This window comes from Mandrillus leucophaeus, unplaced genomic scaffold (assembly GCF_000951045.1).
Source record: "Mandrillus leucophaeus isolate KB7577 unplaced genomic scaffold, Mleu.le_1.0 Scaffold466, whole genome shotgun sequence".
Taxonomy (NCBI): domain Eukaryota; kingdom Metazoa; phylum Chordata; class Mammalia; order Primates; family Cercopithecidae; genus Mandrillus; species Mandrillus leucophaeus.
In genome coordinates, this window is record NW_012104987.1 from 1,221 (window position 1) to 11,550 (window position 10,330).

Genomic DNA, 10,330 nt, shown 5'->3' on the forward strand with positions numbered 1-10,330 from the left:
CAAGATTCGTTATAGTTTCTCCATGTCTTTGCATGGGAGGATATTTCATTGCTTTTTATCACTGAATATTCCATTGTATGAATATACCAGTTTATCCAGTCACCCATTGAAGAACATCTTAATTGATTCCACATATGGCAATTACAAATGGAGCTGCTATAAGCCTTCATGTACAGATTTTTTTTGAAGACATAAGTTTCCAATTCATTTGAGCAAATACCTAGGAAAGTGGATCATATGGTAAGAAGAGAATATTTAGCTTTGTGAGAAACTTCCAGTCTTCCAAAGTGGCTACACTATTTTGCATTCCCACCAGCAATGAATGCAAGTTCCTGTTGCTCCATATCCTCACCAGCATTTAGTGTTTTCAATGTTTTGGATTTTGGCCATTTAATAGATATGGTATCTCATTGTTATTTAAATTTACAGTTCTCTAATAACATATGATATTGAGCACCTTTTCACATGCATATTTGCCAAGTGTATATCTTCTTCACTGAGATTTCTGTTCAGATATTATATTTTGCCTATTTTTTAATTGAGTTGCTGTTTTCTTATTGTTGAATTCTAACAGTTCCTTGTATATTGTGGACACCAGTGCTTTATCAGATATGTTTTGCAAAAATTTTCCCCCAGTCTGTAGTTTGTCTTTCGTTGTCTTAATGGTATATTTAAAAGAATCGAAATTTTAAATTTTAATAAAATCCAACTTACAATTTGTTCTCATAGATTGTGCTTTTGATGTTGTGTCTAAAAAGTCATTGCCAAACTCAAGGTCACCTAGATTTTCTCCTATGTTATACTCTAAAGGTTTTATAGTTTCACATTTTATTTTTAGGTCTATAATCTAAAAGTTAATTTTTGTGAAATTTGTAAAATCTGGAGTCTATATTCATTTTTTTGCATGTAGAGGTCTAGTTGTTCCAGCACCATTTTTTGAAATGGATCTTCTCTCCATTCGATTACCTTTTCTACCTTGTCCGAGTCTCTTCCTGAAATCTCTATTCTGCTTCCTTGATTAATTTTTTCTGTTCTTTTGCCAATACCACACCACCTCAATTATTATAGATTTATAGTAAGTTTTGAAGTTTGATAGTGTCAACTCTCTGTCGTTGTATTTCTTTGGTATTGTGTTGTCTACTTTGGGTCTTTTGCTTTCCACTTAAAAGACCAATACCACACCACCTCGGTTATTACAGATTTATAGTAAGTTTTGCAGTTTGATAGTGTCAACTCTCTGTCATTGTATTTCTTTAGTATTGTGTTGTCTAATTTGGGTCTTTTGCTTTCCACTTAAAAGACCAATACCACACCACTTCAATTATTATAGATTTATAGTAAGTTTTGAAGTTTGATAGTGTCAACTCCCTGTCTTTGTATTTCTTCAGTATTGTGTTGTCTAATTTGGGTCTTTTGCTTTCCACTTAAACTTTGGAATCAGTTTGCCAATATCCTCAAAATATGCTAGGATTTATATTGAGATTGCATTGAATTCACAGGTCAAGTTGGAAAGAACTCACATATTTACAATATTAAGTCTTCTTATCCACATATTTGGTGTATCTTTCCACTGATTTTGATATTTGATTTCTTTTAAAAGAATGTTGTACTCTTATTAATATATATCTTCTACATACTTTGTTAGGTGTATGCCTAAGTTTTGCTGCTTATGTAAATAGTATTGTGTTTTGAAATTCATATTTCAATTTTTCATTGCTGGTACATAGGAAAACCGCTTTTTTTGTATTCTGCAACTTTGCTATGATCACTTAGTTTTAAGAGTTTTTTTGTTGTTGTTTCTTTGGGATCTTCTACATAGACAAACATGTGTTCCTGAACAAAGATTTATTTCATCCTTTTCAAACTGTATACCTTTTATTTCTTTTTCTTGTCTTATTGTACTGGCAAATAGGAGTAGTGAGAGGGGACATTCTTGTATTTTTCCAGATTTTAGTGGGAAAGCATCTAGTTTCTTTTTTTTTTCAAGAGAATTGCACATGATAATGGATGATACACAAGCTTCATTCCCATCTATAATTTTATTTGGTACCATTATTCTATTAGTATATTGTATAAGATGTGCCAACACTCATTTTTATAACCAATAATTTCATGATTTTGCTTGGGTAATCCTTTTTACTGGTGAGCTTCATTCAGGTCACAGCAGTAACTATCAGTTCAATTATACCAAGGTTTCTGAAGACAATGGCTTCTCCACCCGAGCAGGTTGTATATAAATTCCAAAAAGAACCTGGCATCACCCTGAAGGAATTCTAACTTCACACTGTCGGAGGAAATTTACCAAGATGGCTTCAGAGCAGACTAACTTTACACAGCACATTATTAAAAAAAAAAAAAAAAAAAAAAATTTATTCAGCATCACGATCAGACTATTACATTTAGCAATCAACAGCGTTGGTGCAAAAAAAAAAAAAAAATCTACATCAAAACGTTTTGTTGAAATGCTTTACACTTTCCACAGAACAGAAACTAAAGTAACCTGTAATACAATTAGTCACAAATACAGTCCTCGAGTTTTTTGCCCATACACGTGAGTATTTGTCTAAAACATGTCTTCTGTGTAGCAGCTAGGCCCTGCCACCGCTGTGCTTGGCCGAGTTCACAAATCTTTGGTAACCTGTAGCTTCCCTGTCACTTCTCTGACTCTCCTCTTCTGCTAAGCTTTGTTTCCTAATTAAAATATTCTGCCACTGCCGTAACTACTGCTGTTACTGGAACCGCCATAGCCACCTTGGTTTTGTGGTTTGACAAAGCATTGGCCTCCATCACCACAGAGGCCAGAGCTTCTACCTCCAAAGTTTCCTCCCTTCAGGGATCCAAAATGTGAAGACTGATTGTTGTAATTGCCAAAATCATTGTAGCTTCCACCACCTCCAAAATTGCTTCCATCATTACCAAATCCATTATAGCCATCCCCACTGCCACCAGATCTACCACCACCACAGCTGCCACCAAAGTCACCACGACCACTGACATTTCCCCCACGACCACTGATGTTTCCCCCACGACCAAAGTTGTCATTCCCACCAAAACCACCTCCACAATCACCACCGAAGTTTCCAGAACCACTTCAACCTCTTTGACTGGATGAAGCACTAGCTATCTCTTGCTTTGACGGGACTTTTCCTAACTTCACAGTTGTGACCATTCACAGTATGGTATTTCTGAATGACGGTCTTATCCACAGAGTCATGGTCATCAAAGGTTACAAAGGCAAAAGTCCCTTTTCTTGCCACTGCCTCGGTCAGTCATGATTTCAATCCCTTCAATTTTTCCATCCTGTTCAAAATAATCTCTTAGGTGATGTTCTTCTGTGCCTTCTTTAATGCCACCAACAAATATCTTTTTCACAGTTAAGTGGGCACCTGGTCTTTGAGAATCTTCTCTTGAGACAGCTCTCTTTGGTTCTACAACTCTCCCATCCACCTTGTGTGGCCTTCCATTCATGGCCGCATCCCCATTCTCCACGGTGGCCTATGTGACAAACCCAAAGCCCATGGAGCACTTGGTGTTTGAATCTCACATTACCCCACAGTCTGTGAGCGTTCCCCATTGCTCAAAATGGCTCCTCAGTCTCTCATCCGTTGTTTCAAAGCTCAGCCCTCCAAGGAAGAGCTTCCTCAGCTGTTCGGGCTCTTTAGGAGACTCTGACTTAGGCATGAGGACAGAGAGAAGAGAGACTTTTCATTTTGTACTATTTTAGCTGTAGGTTTTTTTGTAGGCTTTTTTTTTTTTAATCAAGTTGGGAACATTCCCCTACATTTCTAGTTTACTAAGGGTTTTTATCATGACTCGGTGCTAGATTTTGTCAAATGATTTCTCTGCATGTGTTGATATAATTGCATGATTTTTCTTTAGCCTGTTGACGTGATGGGTTACATTAATTGATGTGCAAATTGTCAACCATCCCTGCATACATGGAAAAAATATCACCTGGTCATGATGTAAAATATTTTATGCATTGTGGGATATAATATGCCACTATTTTGTTGGTGGTTTTGCATCTATGTTTATGAGGGGTGTCGGTCTGTAGTCTTCCTTTTTATGGTTTTGGTATTAGAGTAATGCTGGCCTTGTAGAATTAGTTAGAAAATATTCCTCCGCTTCTATTTTCTGGAAGAGGTTGTAGGGAGTATTATTTCTTCCTCAAATGTTTGGTAGAATTCCCCAGTGAAGTTATCTGGGCTCGGTGGCTTTTTGTTTTGGTAAGTTGTTATTGTTGATTCAATTTCGTCAGTAAGTACAAGCCTATTTAGATCATCTATTTCTCCTAGTGTGCGTTTTGGTAGATTGTATCTTTCAAAAACTTGGTTAATTTTACCTAAGTTATCAAATTTGTGGGGTAGAGTTGTTCATAATATTCTTTTACTATTTTTAGGATAAAGAACATCAGTAGTGATGGCCTCCTTTTCAGTTACTGTACTAGCAATTGGTGTCTTCTTTTTTTTTTTCTTAATTAGCCTGGCTAGAGCCTCGTCAATATTAATTGTTTTAAGCAATCAGATTTTGGTTTCATTTAATTTCTCTATTGATTTTCAATTTTATTGATTTCTGCTCTGATTTCTATTATTTGTTTTCTTCTATTTGGTTTAGATTTAATTTGCTTTTGTTCTTCCAGTTTTCTGAGATGGGAATTTAGATTATTGATTTTAGATCTTTCTTTATTCTAATGTATGCATTCAATTTCCCTCAAGACGCTGCTTTCACTACATCCTGTGAATTTTGATAAAATGTGCTTTTATTTTCATTTAGCTTGAAATTCTTTAACATTTCTCCTGAGACTTCTTCTTTGGTCCATGTGTTATTTATAAGTGTATTGTTTAATTTCTAGGTACTTTGAGATTTTCCAGCTATCTTTCTATTGTTGATTTCTAGTTTAATTCTGTTGTTTGAGATCATGCTTTGAAAGATTTCTACTCTTTTACATTTTTAAGGTGTGTCTTATGACCCAGAATGTGGTCTATCTTGGTGCATGTCATAAGAACTTGAGATGATTATAGACTCTGCTGCTGTTGCATTAATTATTCTATAAATGGCCATTAAATTCAGCTGATTGATGGTGCTGCTCAGTTTGATTCTGTCCTTCCTGATTTTCTGCTACTAGATCTGTCAACCACAGATATATGTGTGTTGAAGCCTCCAATGATAGTAATTATTCATCTATTTCTCTTTGTAATCTGTCAGTTTTTACCTCAAGTATTTTGATGATCTGTTGTTAAGCATATACACATTAAAGGTTGTTATGTCTTTGTGGAGAATTGAACCCTCTATTGTTATGTGATAAAATCACTTTATCCCTGAAAATTTTTTTTAGAGCCTTTGTCTGAAATTAATTTATCTAATCTGGCTTTATTTTGATTAATTTTAGCACGGCGTCTCTTTCCTCATCCTTTGTAATCTATCTGTGTCTTTGTATTTAAAGCGAGTTTCTTCTGAACAGAATATAATTGGTTCTCTTATGTCCACTCTGATAGTCCCTGTCTTTTACTTAATGTATATCATTCACATTTAAAGTGATTATTGATATAGTTGGTTTAATATCTGTAACTGTTACATTAATGTTTATAACTGTTTTTTATGAATTTCCTTTTGGCTTCCTGTCTCTTTCTGCCTTCTCTGATTTTAAATGAACATTATGTATAATTCTGTTTTCTCTTTTTGCCCAGTATCAATAATTCCTTTTAAATGTTTTAAGGTTTTTCTAGACTTTGCACTATACATTCACAATGAATCCAAGTCCATTTTTAGATAACACTATACACTTAACATATAATCCAAGCATCCCATAACAGAGTATTCCTACTTTCTCCTTTTTATCTCTTTTAATATTGCTGTCATTCCTTTCCTTTAGGCTATAACTGAATACATTGTTGCTGGTATCATTGTGAACACATTTTTATCCATCAAATCAATTAAGAAATTTTTTATAAAGAGATTTTGTTTGACCTTCATTTATTCCTTTTCTAATAGTCTTCCTTTCTTTCTGTAGTTTCAACCTATTATCATTCTCCCTTTTCCTGAAGAACTGTTTTTAAACATTCTCTTCAAGGCAGGTCTTTTATCAACAAATTCTCTCAGTTTTTGTTTGTCTAAGAAAGTCTTTATTTTCCCTTCACTTTTGATAATTCCACAAAATACTGAATTCTAGGTTAGTGGGTTTTTTTCTTTAGAGACTTTAAATCTATCACCCCACTCTCCTCTTGCTTGTATGGTTTCTGATGCGAAATTCAAAGCAGTTATTAGATTTTTTTTCTCTCCAGGTAAGGCTTCCCTCACCCCATCCACCCTTGCTCCTTTCAGGATTTCTCTTCACGTTTGATTCTCTGAAGTGAAAATATGATATGTCTGTGGTTTCTCTGATAGTTATTGTGTTTGGTGTTGTTTGAGTTTCCTCGTTGTGTGTCTTGGTGGATTCATTTACTAGAGCCACCATAACAAAATGTAACAGACTGTATGGCTTAAGCAATAGAAATTTATTCTCTCATCAGTAAATGTGAGGGTAGAAGTGCTGTGGATACTGGAAGTGCAAGAACAAGGTGCTGGCAGGATTGATTTCTCTTGAGGCTCTCTCCTTGGCTTTCAGAAGGCCACCTTCCCCTGTGTCCTCACATGGCCTTTTCTCTGTATAGGCCCATCTCCTGAATCTTTTCCTCTTAGAAGGACATCAGTCATATTGGATTAGGACCTCACCCTTATGACCTCATGTGACCTTAATTACCTCTTTAATGACTTAATACAGCCACATTCTGAGGTTACTGGGAATTAGGGCGTTGACATAAGTTGAGGTTGGGGGAACAGGAGGGCACAATTAAGCTCATAACACTATCTATCTATCATTAACTGGGGGAAAATCTCGGTTATTATTGCTTCAAATATGCCTTCTGTTCTTTTCTCTCTCTCTTCTCTGATTTTCCCATTACATGTATGTTATGCCTTTTATATTAAAATTACCCCCACAGTTCTTAGACATTCTGTTCTGTCTCCTCTCTCTCTCTCTATTTTACTTTTTGGACAGTGTCTCGCTCCATCACCCAGGCTGAAGAGCAATGGCATGATCTTGGCTCACTGCAACCTCTGCCTCCCGAGTTCTAGCAATTCTCATGCTCAGCCTCCTTCATAGCTGGTATTACAAGCATGTGCCACCATGCACTAATATTTTTTTTTTTTCATATTTTTAGTAGACACAGGGTTTCACCATGTTGGCCAGGCTGGTCTTGAACTCCTGGCCTCAAGTGATCAGCCCGCCTTGGCCTCCCAAAGTGCTGGGATTACAACATGAGCCACGGCGCCTGACACATCCTCTCTTTTTTATATATTTTTTTCTCTTTATATTTCAGTTTGGAAGTTTCTATTGACACATGTCCAAACTCTACTGATTCTTTCCTCAGTTGTGTCCAGTCTATTGAACTAATTTTTCATTCTTCATTTCTATTACAAGGGTTTTGATTTCTTGAATTTCATCATAGTTCCTTTTAATTTCAGGTCTGATGATTCCCATGTATTTTCCATATTTAGTCTGGTTCTCATGCTTGCTCTGACTCTTCCAACTATGTTTTTCATCGTTTAGTGTGCCTGGGAATTTTTGTTGTTGTTGACAGTAGGATGTGATATACTAAATAAATGAGGCATACAGGTCATTAGTGTGAGAGTTTATGTTTATCTGGCTAGGAACTGAGCTGTGTTTACTGTTTGCTGTAGCTAGAGGCTTTAGAGGCTAACATCCCCTCTGATGTCCTTGTTTTTATTCCCCGCTGTTGTCTTTGGGTTTTCCTAGAAACTTCTCCTTAAATAAGGTATGGGTCATGCAGTTCTTTCCGTCGCATTCATCTGTTATTATACAGGAGCCCTATGGCATTGTGGAAAGGTGCAGAGGAAGGGGGATGCTTTGTGTAATCTGATGACTAGGACTCAGCCCCACAGTGAGGCTTCACCCCTGGGCCGTGATCGCCACACGTGCTCCTTGGGTTTTGGGGGCTTTTCCTCTTTAGGTGCAGTGGGAAGGATAGAGGGGTTGGAGTTGGGTATTTACCTACTCCCAGGTGCTATAGACTCTGCTATAATCTCAGTCTGTTGGGCTCTGGGTGATATAGTTTCTTTTGAGACAGGCCGTTGTTTAGAAGAGCAGAGTGACTGGGTGTATTTCAGAATGGTTACTATTTTCCTCTCCCTTGTTGAAAGCATCAGGAAATTTCTCCCTGAACCTCACTGTGCAAACCTAGTAGGGCTCCTGGAAGTAAAAGTCACAAATGTGTGGTAGCCCCCTTAAAACTGCTCCCTGATCCTCAAAGGAGTTTTTAATGCTCAAATTAATCCACATTGAGCCTCGAACAACTAGTCAGTTGCAATTTAAGTTTTTCTATCCCAAGGCTGGTTTTCCCAAAGCTTTCTGTTACACTAGGTCATGATTCTCTGTACATTTCTGTCTTTTTCTGCGATCACGGGGCCAATGGTTTGCCCTCTGACATCAATCCTCTGAGGGAATCTAAGAGGAATTGTTGGTTTTTACTTCTTCAGCTTTTTTCTTTGTGAGGTTGGATGGGAGGGATGACTTTCAAGCTCCTTAAATGCCAGAGCAGACTCCAGAGAGCAGATTTTTGCAAGGGAAAGAAGGATAAACAGAGCATGACTATGTTGTTTTTATTTATTTATTTTGTTTCTGCTTTTCTTTCTTTTTTACAACCCCTTCAGTATTTCTACATGGAATAGTCTCTGAGTCAACCTCTGAGAGTAATAGGATACTTAAAGCTGGTTGTGTCTTCTCCATGAGTTCTCCCTTTCCAGTGAGCTTTGGAAAGTGTCTGAAATCCAGCCATTAGTGTCATAGAAAATGTCTCTTTTGAGGTAGTTATTTTCCCCCTTGGTTTCCCTTTAGCTTTGGAGCTGCTGTGAAACAGAAAAAGAGAGAAACCTGGCACTCTCAATTGGCAGGGCATGGATAAAAGGAGAGAGAAATAAAATAAGATTGTATTTATCTAAGCAGAATGCTAATAAGACTTGCATGTTTTTAAACTTTATACATTTTCTACCATCAACCTGTAAAGAACAAAATTAGAATGTTAATGTTCCAATGTTTATTCTCAAAGCTATCATAATCGATGAGTAGTTTCTAAATTGATGTACCCTGGAACAAGATCAGAGATAGATCCAGGAAGAAAAATAAAACATTACATCTTACCAGGAATATCTCATCATCATTCAAAATTACAGATGCTCTGGGATAACTAAATTTTAAAGCACAAAATAAGCAACATTAAAAATATCCACTGATTCAACCAAATTGCAGTAGTGTAGTCTCCTAATTTGTGAAAGTGATGGGCTTTCATATAACTTCCTTAATAAAAAGAAGAGCCATATTTTTTGTATTTATTTTTGATTACTGATGGAGTTACATAGGGTGGTATTGGTATTACAGGTTTTAAACAAATATTCACCATAAACTAATTTTAGCAAAAACGAACAACAACAAAACCCATTTACCTAATATGACAGTGAGAACCAAATTATTGTGTAAGACTATTTATTAAAAGGAACTAAAACATTTAAGGCATCTTAAAAATGAAAATGATGACCCAAAGTATTCTATTCCTTTCAAAAATATTCCAAGTTTTTGTCATTTCAAAACGCAGAACTTCCTGATGAAATGTGTAAGTCATTAAAAGTTCTGGCTTTTACCTTATTTATACAAGGACTAAAACATCTGATTTACTCTCTTACCCAAATTTTTACCTGTAGGTATGTATGTGTATGAATAGTGCATGTGCATATAAATGTGTTATATGCATACTTGCATCATGCATACATACAAAATAAAAACAGTTATTCACATGGAGATTAAAATATTCTGAAGCATGGTTTCTGTAAAATAAAATTAAAGCCATATTAATATGTTTGGGATGTATCCCTGGTTTATAATCTCATTCTCTAGAAATGCTCTCTGTTGTAGTAAAAATAGCTTCCCATATTAACTGAGCCACCAGCTTGGAAGTGTTTTGCTGGTTGTCTCTCCAAATGCTGAAGCAAGCCTGCTGAGATTAATTCCTACCGACCTGTGCTACTGATTTCTGGTTTGGCACCTTCCTCCCCGTGAGTATGCAGGCTTGTAGTCTTTTCATCTAAACCCATCAGCGAAGATATGAAAAGAGAAATACAAAATATTTGATAGCAATAGATATTCAAACATGCCTAATTAGTATCTGTATTATTTTGTGTCTTTACATTATTACTCATATAGTATACAGGAAAAAAATTCCATTAATGAGAACAGAATATGCATATGTAAATATATATATTTATTTATATGTAAAAAATT

The 10,330-nt window shown here is 36.0% G+C and overlaps 1 pseudogene; it reads right to left on the reverse strand.

The window, feature by feature from the left end:
* Positions 1-2,695: 2,695 nt before the first annotated feature.
* On the reverse strand, positions 2,696-3,681 carry LOC105550147 (annotated as a pseudogene).
* Between the last annotated feature and the right edge of the window lie 6,649 nt (positions 3,682-10,330).